The sequence below is a fragment of the Salmo salar genome, chromosome ssa07, assembly GCF_905237065.1.
Source record: "Salmo salar chromosome ssa07, Ssal_v3.1, whole genome shotgun sequence".
Classification (NCBI taxonomy): domain Eukaryota; kingdom Metazoa; phylum Chordata; class Actinopteri; order Salmoniformes; family Salmonidae; genus Salmo; species Salmo salar.
The window spans coordinates 17,148,566-17,169,015 of record NC_059448.1 but is presented as its reverse complement, the minus strand read 5'-3'; positions in this window follow the sequence as shown (position 1 = coordinate 17,169,015).

Here is a 20,450-nt window from a genome sequence, read left to right as displayed (position 1 = left end):
TCAGGAGGCCCAAATAATTGGGGAGGACGAGCTTGTGGTAATGGCTGGAGTGGTATGGTAACAAATAAATAAAACACATGGGTTTCAGGTGTCTGATGCTACTCCATTCGTGCTGTTCCAGCCATTATAATGAGGCCTCCTCCCCTCAACAGCCTCCTGTGTAGTAGTATTAGTAGTAGGAGTAATAGTAGTAATGTTAGCAGCAGCACTAGTAGCACCAGGAGTAGTAGCAGTAGTAGAAGTAGAAGCACCAGGAGTAGTAGTAGAAGCACCAGGAGTAGTAGTAGAAGCACCAGGAGTAGTAGTTGAAGCACCAGTAGAAGTAGCAGCAGCAGTAGAAGTAGCAGCAGCAGTAGAAGCAGTAGTAGTAGTAGTAGTAGTAGCAGAAGCAGTAGTAGTAGTAGTAGCAGCAGCAGAAGCATCAGTAGTAGTAGTAGTAGTAGTAGTAGTAGAGTAGTAGCAGAAATAATAGTAGTCGTAGTAGTAGTAGTACCAATAGTCGTAGTAGTAGTAGAAGAAATAGCAGTATAATTAGTAGTAGTAGTAGTAGTAGTAGTAGTAGTAGTAGTAGTAGTAGTAGCAGCAGCAGCAGCAGCAGCAGCAGTAGTAGTAGTAGTAGCAGCAGCAGAAGCACCAGTAGTAGAAGTAGAAATAGTAGTAGCAGTAGTAGCAGTAGAAGAAGCACCAGTAGTAGTAGTAGAAGTACAAGCACCAGTAGTAGTAGACGCACCAGTAGTAGTAGATGTAGTAGCAGCAGAAGTAGTAGCAGCAGAAGCGCCAGCAGTAGTAGTAGTAGCAGTAGTAGTAGCAGAAGCACCAGTAGTAGTTGTAGAAGCACCAGTAGTAGTAGTTGTAGAAGCACCAGTAGTAGTAGTAGTAGTAGTAGTAGTAGTAGTCGTAGAAGCACCAGTAGTAATAGTAGTAGTAGTAGTAGTAGTAGCAGCAGAAGAACCAGCAGAAGAACCAGTAGTAGTAGTAGCAGAAGCAGTAGCAGAAGCAGTAGTAGTAGTAGCAGAAGCAGTAGTAGTAGCACCAGTAGTAGTAGTAGAAGCACCAGTAGTAGTAGTAGTAGCAGCAGCAGTAGTAACAGCAGAAGCACCAGTAGTAGTAGTAGTAGTAGCAGTAGCAGAAGCACCAGTAGCACCAGTAGTAGTAGTAGTAGTAGTAGTAGTAGTAGTAGTAGTAGTAGTAGTAGCAGCAGCACCACTAGTAGTAGTAGTAGTAGTAGCAGAAGCAGTAGTAGTAGCAGCAGCAGCAGTAGTAGTAGTAGTAGTAGCAGAAGCACCAGTAGTAGTAGTAGCAGCAGCAGCAGTAGTAGTAGTAGTAGTAGTAGTAGTAGTAGTAGTAGTAGCAGCAGCAGCATCAGTAGTAGCAGCAGCAGAAGCACCAGTAGCAGCAGCAGTAGTAGTAGTAGTAGTAGTAGTAGTAGCAGCAGCATCAGTAGTAGCAGCAGCAGAAGCACCAGTAGCAGCAGCAGTAGTAGAAGTAGTAGTAGTAGTAGAAATAGTAGTAGAAAAAAATAGTAGTAGTAGTAGTAGTAGTAGTAGTAGTGGAAGAAATAGTAGTAGAAGCACCAGTAGTAGTAGTAGTAGTAGTAGTAGAAGCACCAGTAGTAGTAGTAGTAGTAGTAGTAGTAGTAGCAGAAGCACCAGTAGTAGTAGTAGTAGCAGCAGCAGCAGCAGCAGCAGCAGTAGTAGTAGTAGTAGTAGTAGTAGCAGCAGCATCAGTAGTAGCAGCAGCAGAAGCACCAGTAGCAGCAGCAGTAGTAGAAGTAGTAGTAGTAGTAGAAATAGTAGTAGAAAAAAATAGTAGTAGTAGTAGTAGTAGTAGTAGTAGAAGAAATAGTAGTAGAAGCACCAGTAGTAGTAGTAGTAGTAGTAGAAGCACCAGTAGTAGTAGTAGTAGTAGTAGTAGTAGTAGTAGTAGTAGTAGTAGTAGCAGAAGCAGTAGTAGTAGCAGCAGCACCAGTAGTAGTAGTAGTAGTAGTAGTAGTAGTAGTAGCTAGTAGTAGTAGTAGCAGAAGCACCAGTAGTAGTACCAGCAGTAGTAACAGCAGAAGCACCAGTAGTAGTAGTAGCAGCAGTAGCAGAAGCACCAGTAGTAGTAGTAGCAGCATCAGTAGTAGTAGTAGTAGTAGTAGCAGCAGAAGCACCAGTAGCAGCAGCAGTAGTAGTAGTAGAAGTAGTAGTAGTAGCAGAAATGGTAGTAGAAAAAAATAGTAGTAGTAGAAGAAATAGTAGTAGAAGCACCAGTAGTAGTAGTAGTAGTAGTAGTAGTAGTAGTAGAAGCACCAGTAGTAGTAGTAGTAGAAGCACAAGTAGTAGTAGTAGTAGTAGAAGAAGCACCAGTAGTAGTAGTAGTAGTAGTAGTAGTAGTAGTAGTAGTAGTAGTAGAAGAAGCACCAGTAGTAGTAGTAGTAGTAGTAGTAGAATAAGCACCAGTAGTAGTAGTAGTAGTAGTAGTAGAATAAGCACCAGTAGTAGTAGTAGTAGTAGTAGTAGTAGTAGAAGAAGCACCAGTAGTAGTAGTAGTAGTAGTAGTAGTAGTACCAGTAGTAGTAGTACCAGTAGCAGTAGCACCAGCAGTAGTAGCAGCAGCAGCAGCAGCAGCACCAGTAGTAGCAGCAGCAGCAGCACCAGTAGTAGCAGCAGCAGTAGAAGCACCAGTAGTAGTAGTAGCAGTAGTAGCAGTAGTAGCAGTAGAAGCACCAGTAGTAGCAGTAGTAGCAGTAGAAGCACCAGTAGTAGTAGTAGAAGTAGAAGCAACAGTAGTAGTAGTAGAAGTAGTAGTAGAAGAAGAACTAGTAATAGTAGTAGCAGCACCAGTAGTAGCAGCACCAGGAGTAGAAGTAGTAGTAAAAGCACCAGTAGTAGTAGAAGCACCAGTAGTAGTAGAAGCACCAGTAGTAGTAGCACCAGTAGTAGTAGCACCAGTAGTAGAAGCACAAATAGTAGAAGCACCAGTAGTAGTAGTAGTAATAGTAGTAGTAGAAGTAGTAGTAGTAGTAGTAGTAGTATTAGCACTAGTTGCAGTAGTAGTAGTAGAAGCACCAGTAGTAGTAGTAGAAGTAGTAGTAGAAGAACTAGTAGAAGTAGTAGTAGAAGCACCAGTGGTAGTAGCACCAGTAGTAGTAGCAGTAGAAGCACCAGTGGCAATAGTAGTAGTAGCAGCAGCAGCGGCACCAGTAGTAGCAGCAGTAGTAGTAGCAGCACCAGTAGTAGTAGTAGTAGTAGTATAGTAGTAGTAATAGTAGTAGTAGTACCAGGAGTAGTAGTAGTAGTAGTAGCAGCACCTGGAGTAGTAGTAGTAGTAGCACCAGTAGTAGTAGAAGTACTAGTAGAAGCACCAGTAGTAGTAGCAGTAGAAGCACCAGTAGCAATAGTAGTAGTAGCAGCAGCAGCGGCACCAGTAGTAGCACCAGTAGTAGTAGTAGTAGTAGTAGTAGTAGTAGTAGCAGCAGCAGGAGTAGTAGCACCAGGAGTATTAGCAGGAGTAGCAGCACCAGGAGTAGCAGCACCAGGAGTTGTAGTAATAGCAGCACCAGGAGTAGCAGTAGTAGAAGCAGCAGTAGTAGTAGCAGCAGTAATAGTAGAAGCACCAGTAGTAGCAGTAATAGTAGAAGAACCAGTAGTAGCAGTAATAGCAGTAATAGAAGAAGCACCAGTAGTAGAAGCACCAGTAGAAGTAGTAGTAGTAGAAACAGCACTAGAAGTAGTAGTAGAAGCACCAGTAGTAGTAGTAGTAGTAGCAGCAGTAGAAGCACCAGGTGTAGCAGTAGTAGCAGTAGAAGCACCAGTAGTAGTAGTAGAAGTAGAAGCAACAGTAGTAGTAGTAGAAGTAGTAGTAGAAGAAGAACTAGTAATAGTAGTAGCAGCACCAGTAGTAGCAGCACCAGGAGTAGAAGTAGTAGTAAAAGCACCAGTAGTAGTAGAAGCACCAGTAGTAGTAGAAGCACCAGTAGTAGTAGCACCAGTAGTAGTAGCACCAGTAGTAGAAGCACAAATAGTAGAAGCACCAGTAGTAGTAGTAGTAATAGTAGTAGTAGAAGTACCAGTAGTAGTAGTAGTAGTAGTAGTAGTAGTAGTAGTATTAGCACTAGTTGCAGTAGTAGTAGTAGTAGTAGTAGTAGTAGTAGTAGTAGAAGCACCAGTAGTAGTAGTAGAAGTAGTAGTAGAAGAACTAGTAGAAGTAGTAGTAGAAGCACCAGTGGTAGTAGCACCAGTAGTAGTAGCAGTAGAAGCACCAGTGGCAATAGTAGTAGTAGCAGCGGCACCAGTAGTAGCAGCAGTAGTAGTAGCAGCACCAGTAGTAGTAGTAGTAGTAGTAGTAGTAGTAGTAGTAGTAGTATAGTAGTAGTGATAGTAGTAGTAGTACCAGGAGTAGTAGTAGTAGTAGTAGCAGCACCTGGAGTAGTAGTAGTAGTAGCACCAGTAGTAGTAGAAGTACTAGTAGAAGCACCAGTAGTAGTAGCAGTAGAAGCACCAGTAGCAATAGTAGTAGTAGCAGCAGCAGCGGCACCAGTAGTAGCACCAGTAGTAGTAGTAGTAGTAGTAGCAGTAGCAGCACGGGAGTAGTAGCACCAGGAGTATTAGCAGGAGTAGCAGCACCAGGAGTAGCAGCACCAGGAGTTGTAGTAATAGCAGCACCAGGAGTAGCAGTAGTAGAAGCAGCAGTAGTAGTAGCAGCAGTAATAGTAGAAGCACCAGTAGTAGCAGTAATAGTAGAAGAACCAGTAGTAGCAGTAATAGCAGTAATAGAAGAAGCACCAGTAGTAGAAGCACCAGTAGAAGTAGTAGTAGTAGAAACAGCACTAGAAGTAGTAGTAGAAGCACCAGTAGTAGTAGTAGTAGTAGCAGCAGTAGAAGCACCAGGTGTAGCAGTAGTAGCAGTAGTAGCAGTAGAAGCACCAGTAGTAGTAGTAGAAGTAGAAGCAACAGTAGTAGTAGTAGAAGTAGTAGTAGAAGAACTAGTAATAGTAGTAGCAGCACCAGGAGTAGAAGTAGTAGTAAAAGCACCAGTAGTAGTAGAAGCACCAGTAGTAGTAGAAGCACCAGTAGTAGTAGCACCAGTAGTAGTAGCACCAGTAGTAGAAGCACAAATAGTAGAAGCACCAGTAGTAGTAGTAGTAATAGTAGAAGTACCAGTAGTAGTAGTAGTAGTAGTAGTAGTAGTAGTATTAGCACTAGTTGCAGTAGTAGTAGTAGTAGTAGTAGTAGTAGTAGTAGAAGCACCAGTAGTAGAAGTAGTAGTAGAAGAACTAGTAGAAGTAGTAGTAGAAGCACCAGTGGTAGTAGCACCAGTAGTAGTAGCAGTAGAAGCACCAGTGGCAATAGTAGTAGTAGCAGCAGCAGCGGCACCAGTAGTAGCAGCAGTAGTAGTAGCAGCACCAGTAGTAGTAGTAGTAGTAGTAGTAGTAGTAGTAGTAGTATAGTAGTAGTAATAGTAGTAGTAGTACCAGGAGTAGTAGTAGTAGTAGTAGCAGCACCTGGAGTAGTAGTAGTAGTAGCACCAGTAGTAGTAGAAGTACTAGTAGAAGCACCAGTAGTAGTAGCAGTAGAAGCACCAGTAGCAACAGTAGTAGTAGCAGCAGCAGCGGCACCAGTAGTAGCACCAGTAGTAGTAGTAGTAGTAGTAGTAGCAGCAGCACCAGGAGTAGTAGCACCAGGAGTATTAGCAGGAGTAGCAGCACCAGGAGTAGCAGCACCAGGAGTTGTAGTAATAGCAGCACCAGGAGTAGCAGTAGTAGAAGCAGCAGTAGTAGTAGCAGCAGTAATAGTAGAAGCACCAGTAGTAGCAGTAATAGTAGAAGAACCAGTAGTAGCAGTAATAGCAGTAATAGAAGAAGCACCAGTAGTAGAAGCACCAGTAGAAGTAGTAGTAGTAGAAACAGCACTAGAAGTAGTAGTAGAAGCACCAGTAGTAGAAGCACCAGTAGTAGACGCACCAGTAGTAGTAGTACAAGCACCAGTAGCAGTAGTAGCAGCACTAGTAGTAGTAGCACTAGTAGTAGTCGTAGTAGTAGCACCAGGAGCAGTAGTAGCAGCAGGACCAGGAGTAGTAGCAGCACCAGGAGTTGTAGTAATAGCAGCACCAGGAGTTGTAGTATTAACAGCACCAGGAGTTGTAGTAATAGCAGCACCAGGAGTAGCAGTAGTAGAAGCACCAGTAGTAGTAGAAGCACCAGTAGTAGTAGAAGCACCAGTAGTAGCAGTAATAGTAGAAGCACCAGTAGTAGAAGCACCAGTAGAAGTAGTAGTAGAAACAGCACTAGAAGTAGTAGTAGAAACAGCACTAGAAGTAGTAGTACCAGTAGTAGACGCACCAGTAGTAGACGCACCAGTAGTAGACGCACCAGTAGTAGTAGCAGCAGTAGTAGTAGTACAAGCACCAGTAGCAGAAGTAGCAGCAGCAGCAGCGGCACCAGTAGTAGTAGCAGCAGTAGTAGCAGCACCAGTAGTAGTAGTAGTAGTAGTAGTAGCAGCACTAGTAGTAGTAGCAGCAGCACCAGGAGTAGTAGTAGTAGCAGCAGCAGCAGGAGTAGTAGCACGAGGAGTAGTAGCAGCACCAGGAGTAGTAGCACCAGGAGTAGTAGCAGCAGCAGCACCAGTAGTAGCAGCAGCAGCAGCACCAGTAGTAGCAGCAGCAGTAGAGGCACCAGTAGTAGTAGTAGTAGTAGCAGCAGTAGAAGCACCAGGTGTAGCAGTAGTAGCAGTAGAAGCACCAGTAGTAGAAGTAGAAGCAACAGTAGTAGTAGTAGTAGAAGTAGTAGTAGAAGAAGAACTAGTAATAGTAGTAGCAGCACCAGTAGTAGCAGCACCAGGAGTAGAAGTAGTAGTAAAAGCACCAGTAGTAGTAGAAGCACCAGTAGTAGTAGCACCAGTAGTAGTAGCACCAGTAGTAGAAGCACAAATAGTAGAAGCACCAGTAGTAGTAGTAGTAGTAATAGTAGTAGTAGAAGTACCAGTAGTAGTAGTAGTAGTAGTATTAGCACTAGTTGCAGTAGTAGTAGTAGTAGAAGCACCAGTAGTAGTAGTAGAAGTAGTAGTAGAAGAACTAGTAGAAGTAGTAGTAGAAGCACCAGTGGTAGTAGCACCAGTAGTAGTAGCAGTAGAAGCACCAGTGGCAATAGTAGTAGTAGCAGCAGCAGCGGCACCAGTAGTAGCAGCAGTAGTAGTAGCAGCACCAGTAGTAGTAATAGTAGTAGTAGTAGTAGTATAGTAGTAGTAATAGTAGTAGTAGTAGCAGCACCTGGAGTAGTAGTAGTAGTAGCACCAGTAGTAGTAGAAGTACTAGTAGAAGCACCAGTAGTAGTAGCAGTAGAAGCACCAGTAGCAATAGTAGTAGTAGCAGCAGCAGCGGCACCAGTAGTAGTAGTAGTAGTAGTAGCAGCAGCAGCACCAGGAGTAGTAGCACCAGGAGTATTAGCAGGAGTAGCAGCACCAGGAGTAGCAGCACCAGGAGTTGTAGTAATAGCAGCACCAGGAGTAGCAGTAGTAGAAGCAGCAGTAGTAGTAGCAGCAGTAATAGTAGAAGCACCAGTAGTAGCAGTAATAGTAGAAGAACCAGTAGTAGCAGTAATAGCAGTAATAGAAGAAGCACCAGTAGTAGAAGCACCAGTAGAAGTAGTAGTAGTAGAAACAGCACTAGAAGTAGTAGTAGAAGCACCAGTAGTAGAAGCACCAGTAGTAGACGCACCAGTAGTAGTAGTACAAGCACCAGTAGCAGTAGTAGCAGCACTAGTAGTAGTAGCACTAGTAGTAGTCGTAGTAGTAGCACCAGGAGCAGTAGTAGCAGCAGGACCAGGAGTAGTAGCAGCACCAGGAGTAGCAGTAGTAGCAGCACCAGGAGCAATAGTAGTAGTAGCAGCAGCAGCGGCACCAGTAGTAGTAGTAGTAGTAGTAGTAGTAGTAGTAGTAGTAGTAGTAGTAGCAGCAGCAGCACCAGGAGTAGTAGCACCAGGAGTATTAGCAGGAGTAGCAGCACCAGGAGTAGCAGCACCAGGAGTTGTAGTAATAGCAGCACCAGGAGTAGCAGTAGTAGAAGCAGCAGTAGTAGTAGCAGCAGTAATAGTAGAAGCACCAGTAGTAGCAGTAATAGTAGAAGAACCAGTAGTAGCAGTAATAGCAGTAATAGAAGAAGCACCAGTAGTAGAAGCACCAGTAGAAGTAGTAGTAGTAGAAACAGCACTAGAAGTAGTAGTAGAAGCACCAGTAGTAGAAGCACCAGTAGTAGACGCACCAGTAGTAGTAGTACAAGCACCAGTAGCAGTAGTAGCAGCACTAGTAGTAGTAGCACTAGTAGTAGTCGTAGTAGTAGCACCAGGAGCAGTAGTAGCAGCAGGACCAGGAGTAGTAGCAGCACCAGGAGTAGCAGTAGTAGCAGCACCAGGAGTTGTAGTAATAGCAGCACCAGGAGTTGTAGTATTAACAGCACCAGGAGTTGTAGTAATAGCAGCACCAGGAGTAGCAGTAGTAGAAGCACCAGTAGTAGTAGAAGCACCAGTAGTAGTAGAAGCACCAGTAGAAGTAGTAGTAGAAACAGCACTAGAAGTAGTAGTAGAAACAGCACTAGAAGTAGTAGTACCAGTAGTAGACGCACCAGTAGTAGACGCACCAGCAGTAGACGCACCAGTAGTAGTAGCAGCAGTAGTAGTAGTACAAGCACCAGTAGCAGAAGTAGCAGCAGCAGCAGCGGCACCAGTAGTAGTAGCAGCACCAGTAGTAGTAGTAGTAGTAGTAGTAGTAGTAGTAGTAGTAGCAGCACTAGTAGTAGTAGCAGCACCAGGAGTAGTAGTAGCAGCAGCACCAGGAGTAGCAGTAGCACCAAGAGTAGCAGTAGCACCAGAAGTAGCAGTAGTAGCAGCACCAGGAGTAGTAGTAGTAGCAGCAGCAGCAGGAGTAGTAGCACGAGGAGTACTAGCAGCACCAGGAGTAGTAGCAGCACCACCAGGAGCAGCAGTAGTAGCAGCACCAGGAGTTGTAGTAATAGCAGCACCAGGAGTAGCAGTAGTAGTAGAAGCACCAGTAGTAGTAGTAGTAGCAGCAGTAGTAACAGCAGAAGCACCAGTAGTAGTAGTAGTAGTAGTAGTAGTAGTAGTAGTAGTAGCAGCATCAGTAGTAGCAGCAGCAGAAGCACCAGTAGCAGCAGCAGTAGTAGAAGTAGTAGTAGTAGCAGAAATAGTAGTAGAAGCACCAGTAGTAGTAGTAGTAGTAGTAGTAGTAGCAGTAGTAGTAGTAGTAGTAGTAGTAGCAGCAGAAACACCAGTAGTAGTAGTACTAGTAGCAGCAGCAGAATCACCAGTAGTAGAAATAGTAGTAGTAGAAAGGGTAGTAGTAGTAGAAGCACCAGTAGTAGTAGAAGCACCAGTAGTAGTAGTAGTAGTAGCAGTAGCAGAAGCAGTAGTAGTAGTAGTAGCAGTAGCAGTAGCAGAAGCACCAGTAGTAGTAGTAGCAGCATCAGTAGTAGTAGTAGTATTAGTAGCAGCTGCAGCAGCATCAGTAGTAGTAGTCGTAGCAGCAGCAGAAGCACCAGTAGCAGCAGCAGTAGTAGTAGTAGTAGTAGCAGAAATGGTAGTAGAAAAAAATTGTAGTAGTAGTAGTAGTAGTAGAAGAAATAGTAGTAGAAGCACCAGTATTAGTAGTAGAATTAGTAGTAGTGGTAGTAGTAGTAGTAGCAGCAGCAGCAGCAGCAGAAACCCAGTAGTAGTAGTACTAGTAGCAGCAGCAGAATCACCAGTAGTAGTAGTAGTAGTAGTACCAGTAGTAGTAGTAGTAGAAGCACTAGTAGCAGTAGCACCAGTAGTAGTAGCAGCAGCAGCAGCACCAGTAGTAGCAGCAGCAGCAGCACCAGTAGTAGCAGCAGCAGTAGAAGCACCAGTAGTAGTAGTAGTAGTAGCAGCAGTAGAAGCACCAGTTGTAGCAGTAGTAGCAGTAGAAGCACCAGTAGTAGTAGTAAAAGTAGAAGCAACAGTAGTAGTAGTAGAAGTAGTAGAAGAAGAACTAGTAATAGTAGTAGCAGCACCAGTAGTAGCAGCACCAGGAGTAGAAGTAGTAGTAAAAGCACCAGTAGTAGTAGCACCAGTAGTAGTAGTAGTAGAAGCACAAGTAGTAGAAGCACCAGTAGAAGTACCAGTAGTAGTAGTAGTAGTAGTAGTAGTATTAGCACTAGTTGCAGTAGTAGTAGTAGAAGCACCAGTAGTAGTAGCAGTAGAAGCACCAGTAGCAATAGTAGTAGTAGCAGCAGCAGCGGCACCAGTAGTAGTAGTAGTAGTAGTAGTAGTAGTAGTAGTAGTAGTAGTAGTAGTAGTAGCAGCAGCAGCAGCACTACATTTTCCTCTTCTGTCTCTGCTGCTAAAGCCACTTTCTACCACTCTAAACTCCAAGCATCTGCCTCTAACCCTAGGAAGCTCTTTGCTAACTTCTCCTCCCTCCTGAATCCTCCTCCCCCTCCCCCCCCCCTCCTCCCTCTCTGCGGATGACTTCGTCAACCATTTTGAAAAGAAGGTTGACGACATCCGATCCTCGTTTGCTAAGTCAAACGACACTGCTGGTCCTGCTCACACTGCCCTACCCTGTGCTTTGACCTCTTTCTCCCCTCTCTCTCCAGATGAAATCTCGCTTCTTGTGACGGCCGGCCGCCCAACAACCTGCCCACTTGACCCTATCCCCTCCTCTCTTCTCCAGACCATTTCCGGAGACCTTCTCCCCTACCTCACCTCGCTCATCAACGCATCCTTGACCGCTGGCTACGTCCCTTCCGTCTTCAAGAGAGCGAGAGTTGCACCCCTTCTGAAAAAACCTACACTCGATCCCTCCGATGTCAACAACTACAGACCAGTATCCCTTCTTTCCTTTCTCTCCAAAACTCTTGAACGCGCCGTCCTTGATCCTAATCAGTCAGGTTTCAAGACTGGGCATTCAACTGAGACTGCTCTTCTCTGTGTCACGGAGGCTCTCCGCACTGCTAAAGCTAACTCTCTCTCCTCTGCTCTCATCCTTCTAGACCTATCTGCTGCCTTTGATACCGTGAACCATCAGATCCTCCTCTCCACCCTCTCCGAGCTGGGCATCTCCGGCACCGCGCACGCTTGGATTGCGTCCTACCTGACAGGTCGCTCCTACCAGGTGGCGTGGCGAGAATCTGTCTCCGCACCACGTGCTCTCACCACTGGTGTCCCCCAGGGCTCTGTTCTTGGCCCACTCCTATTCTCGCTATACACCAAGTCACTTGGCTCTGTCATATCCTCACATGGTCTCTCATATCATTGCTATGCAGATGACACACAATTAATCTTCTCCTTTCCCCCTTCTGACAACCAGGTGGCGAATCGCATCTCTGCATGTCTGGCAGACATATCAGTGTGGATGACGGATCACCACCTCAAGCTGAACCTCGGCAAGACGGAGCTGCTCTTCCTCCCGGGGAAGGACTGCCCGTTCCATGATCTCGCCATCACGGTTGACAACTCCCTTGTGTCCTCCTCCCAGAGTGCTAAGAGCCTTGGCGTGACCCTGGACAACACCCTGTCGTTCTCCACCAACATCAAGGCGGTGACCCGATCCTGTAGGTTCATGCTCTACAACATTCGCAGAGTACGACCCTGCCTCACACAGGAAGCGGCGCAGGTCCTAATCCAGGCACTTGTCATCTCCCGTCTGGATTATTGCAACTCGCTGTTGGCTGGGCTCCCTGCCTGTGCCATTAAACCCCTACAACTCATCCAGAACGCCGCAGCCCGTCTGGTGTTCAACCTCCCCAAGTTCTCTCACGTCACCCCGCTCCTCCGCTCTCTCCACTGGCTTCCAGTCGAAGCTCGCATCCGCTACAAGACCATGGTGCTTGCCTACGGAGCTGTGAGGGGAACGGCACCTCCGTACCTTCAGGCTCTGATCAGGCCCTACACCCAAACAAGGGCACTCCGTTCATCCACCTCTGGCCTGCTCGCCTCCCTACCTCTGAGGAAGCACAGTTCCCACTCAGCCCAGTCAAAACTGTTCGCTGCTCTGGCACCCCAATGGTGGAACAAGCTCCCTCACGACGCCAGGACAGCGGAGTCAATCACCACCTTCCGGAGACACCTGAAACCCCACCTCTTCAAGGAATACCTGGGATAGGATAAAGTAATCCTTCTAACCCCCCCCTTAAAAGATTTAGATGCACTATTGTAAGTGGTTGTTCCACTGGATATTATAGGTGAATGCACCAATTTGTAAGTCGCTCTGGATAAGAGCGTCTGCTAAATGACTAAAATGTAAAATGTAAAATGAGTAGTAGCACCAGGAGTATTAGCAGGAGTAGCAGCACCAGGAGTAGCAGCACCAGGAGTTGTAGTAATAGTAGCACCAGGAGTAGCAGTAGTAGAAGCAGCAGTAGTAGTAGCAGCAGTAATAGTAGAAGCACCAGTAGTAGCAGTAATAGTAGAAGAACCAGTAGTAGCAGTAATAGCAGTAATAGAAGAAGCACCAGTAGTAGAAGCACCAGTAGAAGTAGTAGTAGTAGAAACAGCACTAGAAGTAGTAGTAGAAGCACCAGTAGTAGAAGCACCAGTAGTAGACGCACCAGTAGTAGTAGTACAAGCACCAGTAGCAGTAGTAGCAGCACTAGTACTAGTAGCAGCACTAGTAGTAGTCGTAGTAGTAGCACCAGGAGTAGTAGTAGCAGCAGCACCAGGAGTAGTAGCAGCACCAGGAGTAGCAGTAGTAGCAGCACCAGGAGTTGTAGTAATAACAGCACCAGGAGTTGTAGTAATAGCAGCACCAGGAGTTGTAGTAATAGCAGCACCAGGAGTAGCAGTAGTAGAAGCACCAGTAGTAGCAGTAATAGTAGAAGCACCAGTAGTAGAAGTAGTAGAAACAGCACTAGAAGTAGTAGTAGAAACAGCACTAGAAGTAGTAGTACCAGTAGTAGACGCACCAGTAGTAGTAGCAGCAGTAGTAGTAGTACAAGCACCAGTAGCAGAAGTAGCAGCAGCAGCAGCAGCGGCACCAGTAGTAGTAGCAGCACCAGTAGTAGTAGTAGTAGTAGTAGTAGTAGTAGTAGCAGCAGCAGCACTAGTAGTAGCAGTAGCACCAAGAGTAGCAGTAGCACCAGGAGTAGTAGCAGCACCAGAAGTAGCAGTAGTAGCAGCACCAGGAGTAGTAGTAGTAGCAGCAGCAGCAGGAGTAGTAGCACGAGGAGTAGTAGCAGTACCAGGAGTAGTAGCAGCACCACCAGGAGCAGCAGTAGTAGCAGCACCAGGAGTTGTAGTAATAGCAGCACCAGGAGTAGCAGTAGTAGTAGAAGCACCAGTAGTAGCAGTATTAGTAGAATTCACTAGTAGTAGAAGCACCAGTAGAAGTAGTAGTAGAAACAGCACTAGAAGTAGTAGTAGAAGCACCAGTAGTAGTCGCACCAGTAGTAGTAGTAGTAGTAGTAGTAGTAGTAGCAGTAGTAGTAGTAGCAGCAGCAGCAGCAGCAGTAGCAGTAGCAGCAGCAGCAGCAGCAGTAGCAGTAGCAGTAGTAGTAGTAGTAGTAGTAGTAGTAGCACCAGGAGTAGTAGCAGCACCAGGAGTAGCAGTAGTAGCAGCACTAGTAGTAGCAGCACCAGGAGTAGTAGTAGTACTAGTAGTAGTAGCAGCAGCAGGAGTAGTAGCACGAGGAGTAGTAGCAGCACCAGGAGTAGCAGCAGCACCAGGAGTAGCAGCAGCACCAGGAGACGCAGTAGTAGTAGCAGCACTAGTAGTGTTAGTAGTAGTAGTAGTAGTAGTAGTAGTAGTAGCAGCAGCACTAGTAGTAACACCGGGAGTTGTAGTAGTAGCAGCACCAGGAGTTGTAGTAGCAGCAGCACCAGTAGTAACACCAGAACCTGGAGTAGTAGTAACACCAGCACCAGGGGTAGTAGTAGTAGTAACACCAGCACCAGAAGTAGTAGTAGTAAGACCAGCACCAGGAGTAGTAGAAGTACCAGGAGAAGCATTAGTGGTAGCAGCACCAGGAGTAGTAGTTGCAGCAGTACCAGAAGATGTAGTAGCACCAGGAGTAGCAGTAGTAGTAGCACCAGGAGTAGTAGTAGCACCAGGAGTAGTAGTAACACCAGCACCAGGAGTAGTAGTAGCACCAGGAGAAGCATTAGTAGTAGCAGCACCAGTAGTAGTAGCACCAGGAGTAGTAGTTGCAGCAGTACCAGGAGATGTAGTTGCACCAGGAGTAGCAGTAGTAGTAGCAGCACCAGGAGTAGTAGTAACAGTGGCACTAGTAGCAGCACTAGGAGTAGTATTAACACCAGCACCAGGAGTAGTAGTAGCACCAGGAGTAGTAGTAGCACCAGGAGTAGTAGTAGTAGTAGTAGTAGTAGTAGTAGCAGTAGCACCAGTAGTAGTAGCACCAGTAGTAGTAGCAGCACCAGTAGCATTAGTAGTAGTAGCAGCGGCACCAGTAGTAGCAGCGGCACCAGTAGTAGTAGCAGCAGCAGCACCACCAGTAGTAGCAGTAGCAGTAGTAGTAGTAGTAGTAGTAGGTAGTGGTAGTAGTAGTAGTAGTAGTAGTAGTAGCAGCAGCACCAGTATTAGCAGCAGCAGCAGCATCAGGAGGAGTAGTAGCACCAGGAGTAGCACCAGTAGTAGTAGCAGAAGCACCAGTAGTAGTAGTAGTAGTAGTAGTAGTAGTAGTAGTAGTAGTAGTAGTAGTAGCAGTAGCAGTAGCAGTAGCACCAGGAATAGTAGCAGCACCAGGAGTAGCAGTAGTAGTAGAAGCACCAGTAGTAGAAGCAGCACTAGTAGTAGTAGTAGTAGTAGTAGTATTAGATGCACCAGTAGCAGTAGTAGCAGCGGCACCAGTAGTAGCAGTAGCAGCAGCACCAGTAGTAGTAGTAGCTGCAGCAGCAGCACTAGTAGTAGTAGTAGCAGTAGTAGCAGCAGCACCAGGAGTAGTAGCACCAACAGTAGTAGCAGCACCAGGAGCACCAGTAGTAGTAGTAGAAGCACCAGTAGTAGCAGAAATAGTAGTAGCAGCACCAGGAATAGTAGCAGCACCAGGAGTAGCAGTAGCACCAGAGGTAGCAGTAGTAGTAGAAGCACCAGTAGTAGTAGCAGCACTAGTAGTAGAAGTAGTAGTAGTAGTAGTAGTAGTAGTAGTAGTAGAATCACCAGTAGTAGTAGTAGTAGTAGTAGTAGTAGTAGTACCACCAGTAGTTGTAGTAGTAGTAGTAGAAGCACCAGTAGTAGCAGTAGTAGTAGAAGTACCAGTAGATGTACCAGTAGTAGTAGTAGCAGCGGCACCAGTAGTAGCAGTAGCACCAGTAGTAGTAGTAGCTGTAGCAGCGGCACTAGTAGTAGTAGTAGTAGTAGTAGTATAGTAGCAGCAGCAGCAGCACCAGGAGTAGTAGCACCAGGAGTAGTAGCAGCACCAGGAGCACCAGTAGGAGAAGCACCAGTAGTAGTAGAAGCACCAGTAGTAGTAGTAGAAGCATTAGTAGTAGCAGAAATAGTAGAAGCACCAGTAGTAGGAGCAGCACTAGTAGTAGCAGTGGTAGTAGTAGTAGCACCAGTAGTTGTAGTAGCAGCACCAGGAGTAGCAGTAGCACCAGGAGTAGTAGTAGAAGAACCAGTAGTAGTAGAAATAGTAGAAGCACCAGTAGTAGGAGCAGCACTACTAGTAGTAGTGGTAGTAGTAGTAGTAGCACCAGTAGTAGTAGTAGTAGTAGCAGCACCAGGAGTAGCAGTAGCACCAGGAATAGTAGCAGCTCCAGCAGTAGTAGTGGTAGTAGTAGCAGCACCAGTAGTAGTAGTAGTAGTAGTAGTAGAAGTAGTAGTAGTAGCAGCACCAGGAGTAGTAGTAGTAGTAGTAGCAGCAGTAGCAGCAGGAGTAGTAGTAGCAGTAGCACCAGGAGTAGCAGTAGCACCAGGAGTAGTAGCAGCACCAGGAGTAGCAGTAGCACCAGGAGTAGTAGTGTAACCGATGTGAAATGGCTAGTTAGTTAGCGGTGGTGCGCGCTAATAGCGTTTCAATCAGTGACATCACTCGCTCTGAGACTTGAAGTAGGGTTTCCCCTTGCGTTGCAAGGGCCGTGGCTTTGTGGCGAGATGGGTAACGATGCTTCGTGGGTGTCAGTTGTTGATGTGTGCAAGGGTCCCTGGTTCGAGCTCAGGTTGGGGCGAAGAGAGGGACGGAACCTACACTGTTACAGTAGCAGCACCAGGAGAAGTAGTAGTAGTAGTTGTAGTAGTAGCAGCAGCGGCAGCAATAGTAGTAGTAGTAGTAGCAGCAGCACTAGTAGTAGTAGTAGCAGCAGCACCAGGAGGAGTAGTAGCAGCAGCACCAGGAGTTGTAGCAGCACAAGGAGTAGTAGCAGCACCAGGAGTTGTACTTCCAGCAGCACCAGGAGTAGTAGTAACACCAACACCAGGAGTAGTAGTAGCACCAGGAGAAGCAATAGTAGTAGCAGCACCAGTAGTAGTAGTAGTAGCAGCAGCACCAGAGGGTAGTAGTAGTAGTAGTAGTAGTAGTAGTAGTAGCAGCAGCAGCACCAGGAGTAGTAGTAGTAGTAGTAGTAGTAGTAGTAGCAGCAGCAGCACCACCAGTAGTAGTAGTAGTAGTAGTAGTAGTAGTAGTAGAAGCAGCACCAGTAGTAGTAGTAGTAGCAGCACCAGAGGTGGTAATAGTAGTAGTAGTAGTAGTAGTAGCAGCAGCACCAGGAGTAGTAGTTGCAGCAGCACCAGAGGTAGTAGTAGTAGTAGCAGCAGCACCAGTAGTAGTAGTAGTAGCAGCACCAGAGGTGGTAATAGTAGTAGTAGCAGCAGCACCAGTAGTAGTAGTAGTAGCAGCACCAGAGGTGGTAATAGTGTAGTAGTAGTAGTAGTAGTAGTAGTAGTAGTAGTAATAGTAGTAGTAGCAGCAGCAGCAGCACCAGGAGTAGTAGTTGCAGCAGCACCAGGAGACGTAGTAGCACCAGGAGTAGCAGTAGTAGTAGCAGCACCAGTAGTAGTAGTAGTAGTAGAAGCACCAGGAGTAGTAGTAGCAGTAGCACTACTAGTAGTAATTGTAGTAGTATAATGCATTTATATGGACAATTTTAAAATGTATAAATACTTGAAAGCAAAACAAATGTTATAAATCAAATTATATTTCATCAAGGAATTTTCAAAGGTTGTCTGGTACTGGTAAATACACCACATGACCAAAAGTATGTGAACATCTGCTTGTCGAACATCTCATTCCAAAATCATGGGCATTCATATGGAGCTGGTCCCCCTTACTTCTATAACAGCCTCCACTCTTCTGGGAAGGCTTTCCGCTAGATGTTGGAAAATTTCTGAGGGGACTTGCTTCCATTCAGCCACAGTCAGAGTTCCAATTCATCCCAGGCGTTCCATAGGGTTGAGGACAGGACTCTGTGGAGGCCAGTTAAGTTCTTCAACATAGATCTCAACAAAACATTTCTGTATGGACCTCCCTTTGTGCATGGGGGTATAGTAATGCTGAAGCAGGAAAGGGCCTTCTCCAAACTGTTGGAAACACAGAATCGTCTAGAATGTAATAGTTTGCTGTAGCATTAAGATTTCCCTTCACTGGAACTAAGGAGCCTAGCCTGAACCATGAAAAACAGCCCTAGACCATTATTCCTCCTCCACCAAACTTTACAGTTGACACTATGCATTGGGGCAGGTAGTGTCCTCCTGGCATATGCCAAACCGAGATTCTTCCGTTGGACTGCCAGATGGTGAAGCGTGATTCATCACTCCTGAGAAAGCCTTCCCACTGCTCCAGAGTCCAATGTTGGAGAGCTTTACACCACTCCAGCTGACGCTTGGCATAGCGCATGTTGATCTTTGGCTTGTGTGCGGCTGCTCGGCCATGGAAACCCATTTCATGAATCTCCCAATGAACAGTTCTTGTACTAAACATGCTTCCAGAGGCAGTTTGGAACTCGTTCTGAGTGTTGCACTCGGCGGTCGCGTTCTGTGAGCTTGGGTGGCCTACCATTTCACGGCTGAGCCATTGTTGCTCCAAGATGTTTCCACTCCTCAATAACAGCTCTAGCAGGGCAGAAATTTGACAAACTGACTTGTTGGAACGGTGGCATCCTATGACGGTGCCACTTTGAAAGTCACTGAGCTCTTCAGTAAGGCCATTCTACTGCCAATGTTTGTCTATGACAATTGCATGGCTGTGAGCTCAATTTTCAGCTGAAATAGCCAAATCCACTAAGTTGAAGGGGTGTCCACATATATATACAAATGTATAGTATACTTAATCACGCATATTGTTAAAATGGCAGTGAAAGGAAAAATAATTAGTTCCAATACCCTGAGGGCTGAGTTTCTAGCTGGGATGCAGAGGTGATCCACAATTTCTACACAATATACAATTCACATTTACCAAAAAATAAAAGTGCATTTAACCAGCTTTCAACGAGTGTAGGTTTTCACTCCTCCCATTTTGCCTGACAAAAGAGGGAGACCGTAAGCAAGAGAGAGAGTTAGCAAAAGACAGATAGATGGAGAGCAATTTAGAACTCTGGGATCCAAGAATAATATCACACTCACTACTGACATCAAATGTTTTCATTTTAGCAGACTCTCTTATCCAGGGCGACCTTCAGGAGCAATTAGGGTTAAGTGCCTTGCTCAAGGGCACATCGAAAGATTGTTCACCTAGTCAGCTCGGGGAATCAAACCAGCAACCTTTTGATTACTGGCCCAACGCTCTTAACCACTAGGCTACCTGCCATAACATCACACTCATAACATCCCTCACTACTGACATATCATATTCTACTTAGGTTGGGCGGTATCCAGACTTTCATACGGTATTACCGAATGTGCACCACGGGGCGCCATTTCAGAAAATAACACACACACACACACACGGAAAGTATTCGGACCCCTGAACGTTATAGCCTTATTATCAAATGTATAAAAAAATTTAAAACTCATCAATCTACACACAATACCCCATAATGACAAAGCAAAAACAGCATTTTAGAAGTTAGCAAATTTATTTCAAATGAAAACTGAAATATCACATTTACATAAGTATTCAGACCCTTAACTCATTACTTTGTTGAAGCACCTTTGGCAGTGATTACAGCCTTGAGTCTTCTTGAGTATGACGCTACAAGCTTGGCACACCTGTATTTGGGGAGTTTCTCCCATTCTTTTCTGCAGATCCACTCAAGCTTGGTCAGGTTGGGTGGGGAGTGTCACTGCACAGCTATTTTCAAGTCTCTCCAGAGATGTTCGATCGGGTTCAAATCCAGGCTCTGGTTGGACCACTCAAGGATATTCAGAGACTTGTCCGAAGGCCACTCATGCGTTGTCTTGGCTGTGTGCTTAGGGTCCTTGTCCTGTTGGAAGGTGAACCTTCGCCCCCAGTCTGAGGTCCGGAGAAGGTTTTCATCAAGGATCTCTCTGTACTTTGCTTCGTTCATCTTTCCGTCGATCCTGACTAGTTTCCCAGTCCCTGCCACTGAGAAACATCCCCACAGCACGATGCTGCCACCACCATTTATTTTACCTTTATTTAACTAGGCAAATCAGTTAAGAACAAATTCTTATTTTCAATGACGGCCTAGGAACAGTGGGTTAACTGCCTTGTTCAGGGGCAGAACAACAGATTTTTACCTTGTCAGCTCGGGGATTCGATCTTGCAACCTTTCGGTTACTAGTCTAAAGCTCTAACCACTAGGCTACCATGCCGCCATGCTTCACCGTAAGGACGGTGCCAGGTTTCCTCCAGACGTGACACTTGGGATTCAGACCAGAGAATCTTGTTTCTCATTGTCTGAAAGTCTTTAGCTGTCTTTTGGAAAACTCCAAGCTGTCATGTGCTTTTTACTGAGGAGTGGCTTCCGTCTGGCCACTCCACCATAAAAGGTTCTCCATCTCCACACAGGAACTCTGAAGCTCTGTCAAAGTGACCATTGGGTTCTTGATCACCTCCCTGACCAAGGCCCTTCTCCTCTGATTGCTCAGTTTGGCCGGGCGGCCAGCTTTAGGAAGAGTCTTGGTGGTTCCAAACATCTTCCATTTAAAAATGATGGAGGCCACTGTATTATTTGGGACCTCAATGCTGCATAATGTTTTTGATACCCTTCCCCAGATCTGTGCCTCGACAAAATCCTGTCTCGGAGCTCTACAGACTATTCCTTGAACCTCATGGCTTGGTTTTTGCTCTGATTTGCACGGTCAACTGTGGGAACTTATATAGATAGGTGTGTCTTTTTCCAAATCATGTCCAATCAATTGAATTTACCACAGTTGCACAGCATTCAAGTTGTAGAAACATCAAGGATGATCAATGGAAACAAGATGCACCTGAGCTAAATTTTGAGTCTCATAGCAAAGGGTGTGATTTCTTAAATGTATTTAACTATGGAAGTCAGTTAAGAACAAATTTGTATTTACAATGATGGCCTACACCGGCCAAACCCGGACAGCGCCGGGCCAATTGTGCGCGGTCCTATAGGACTCCCA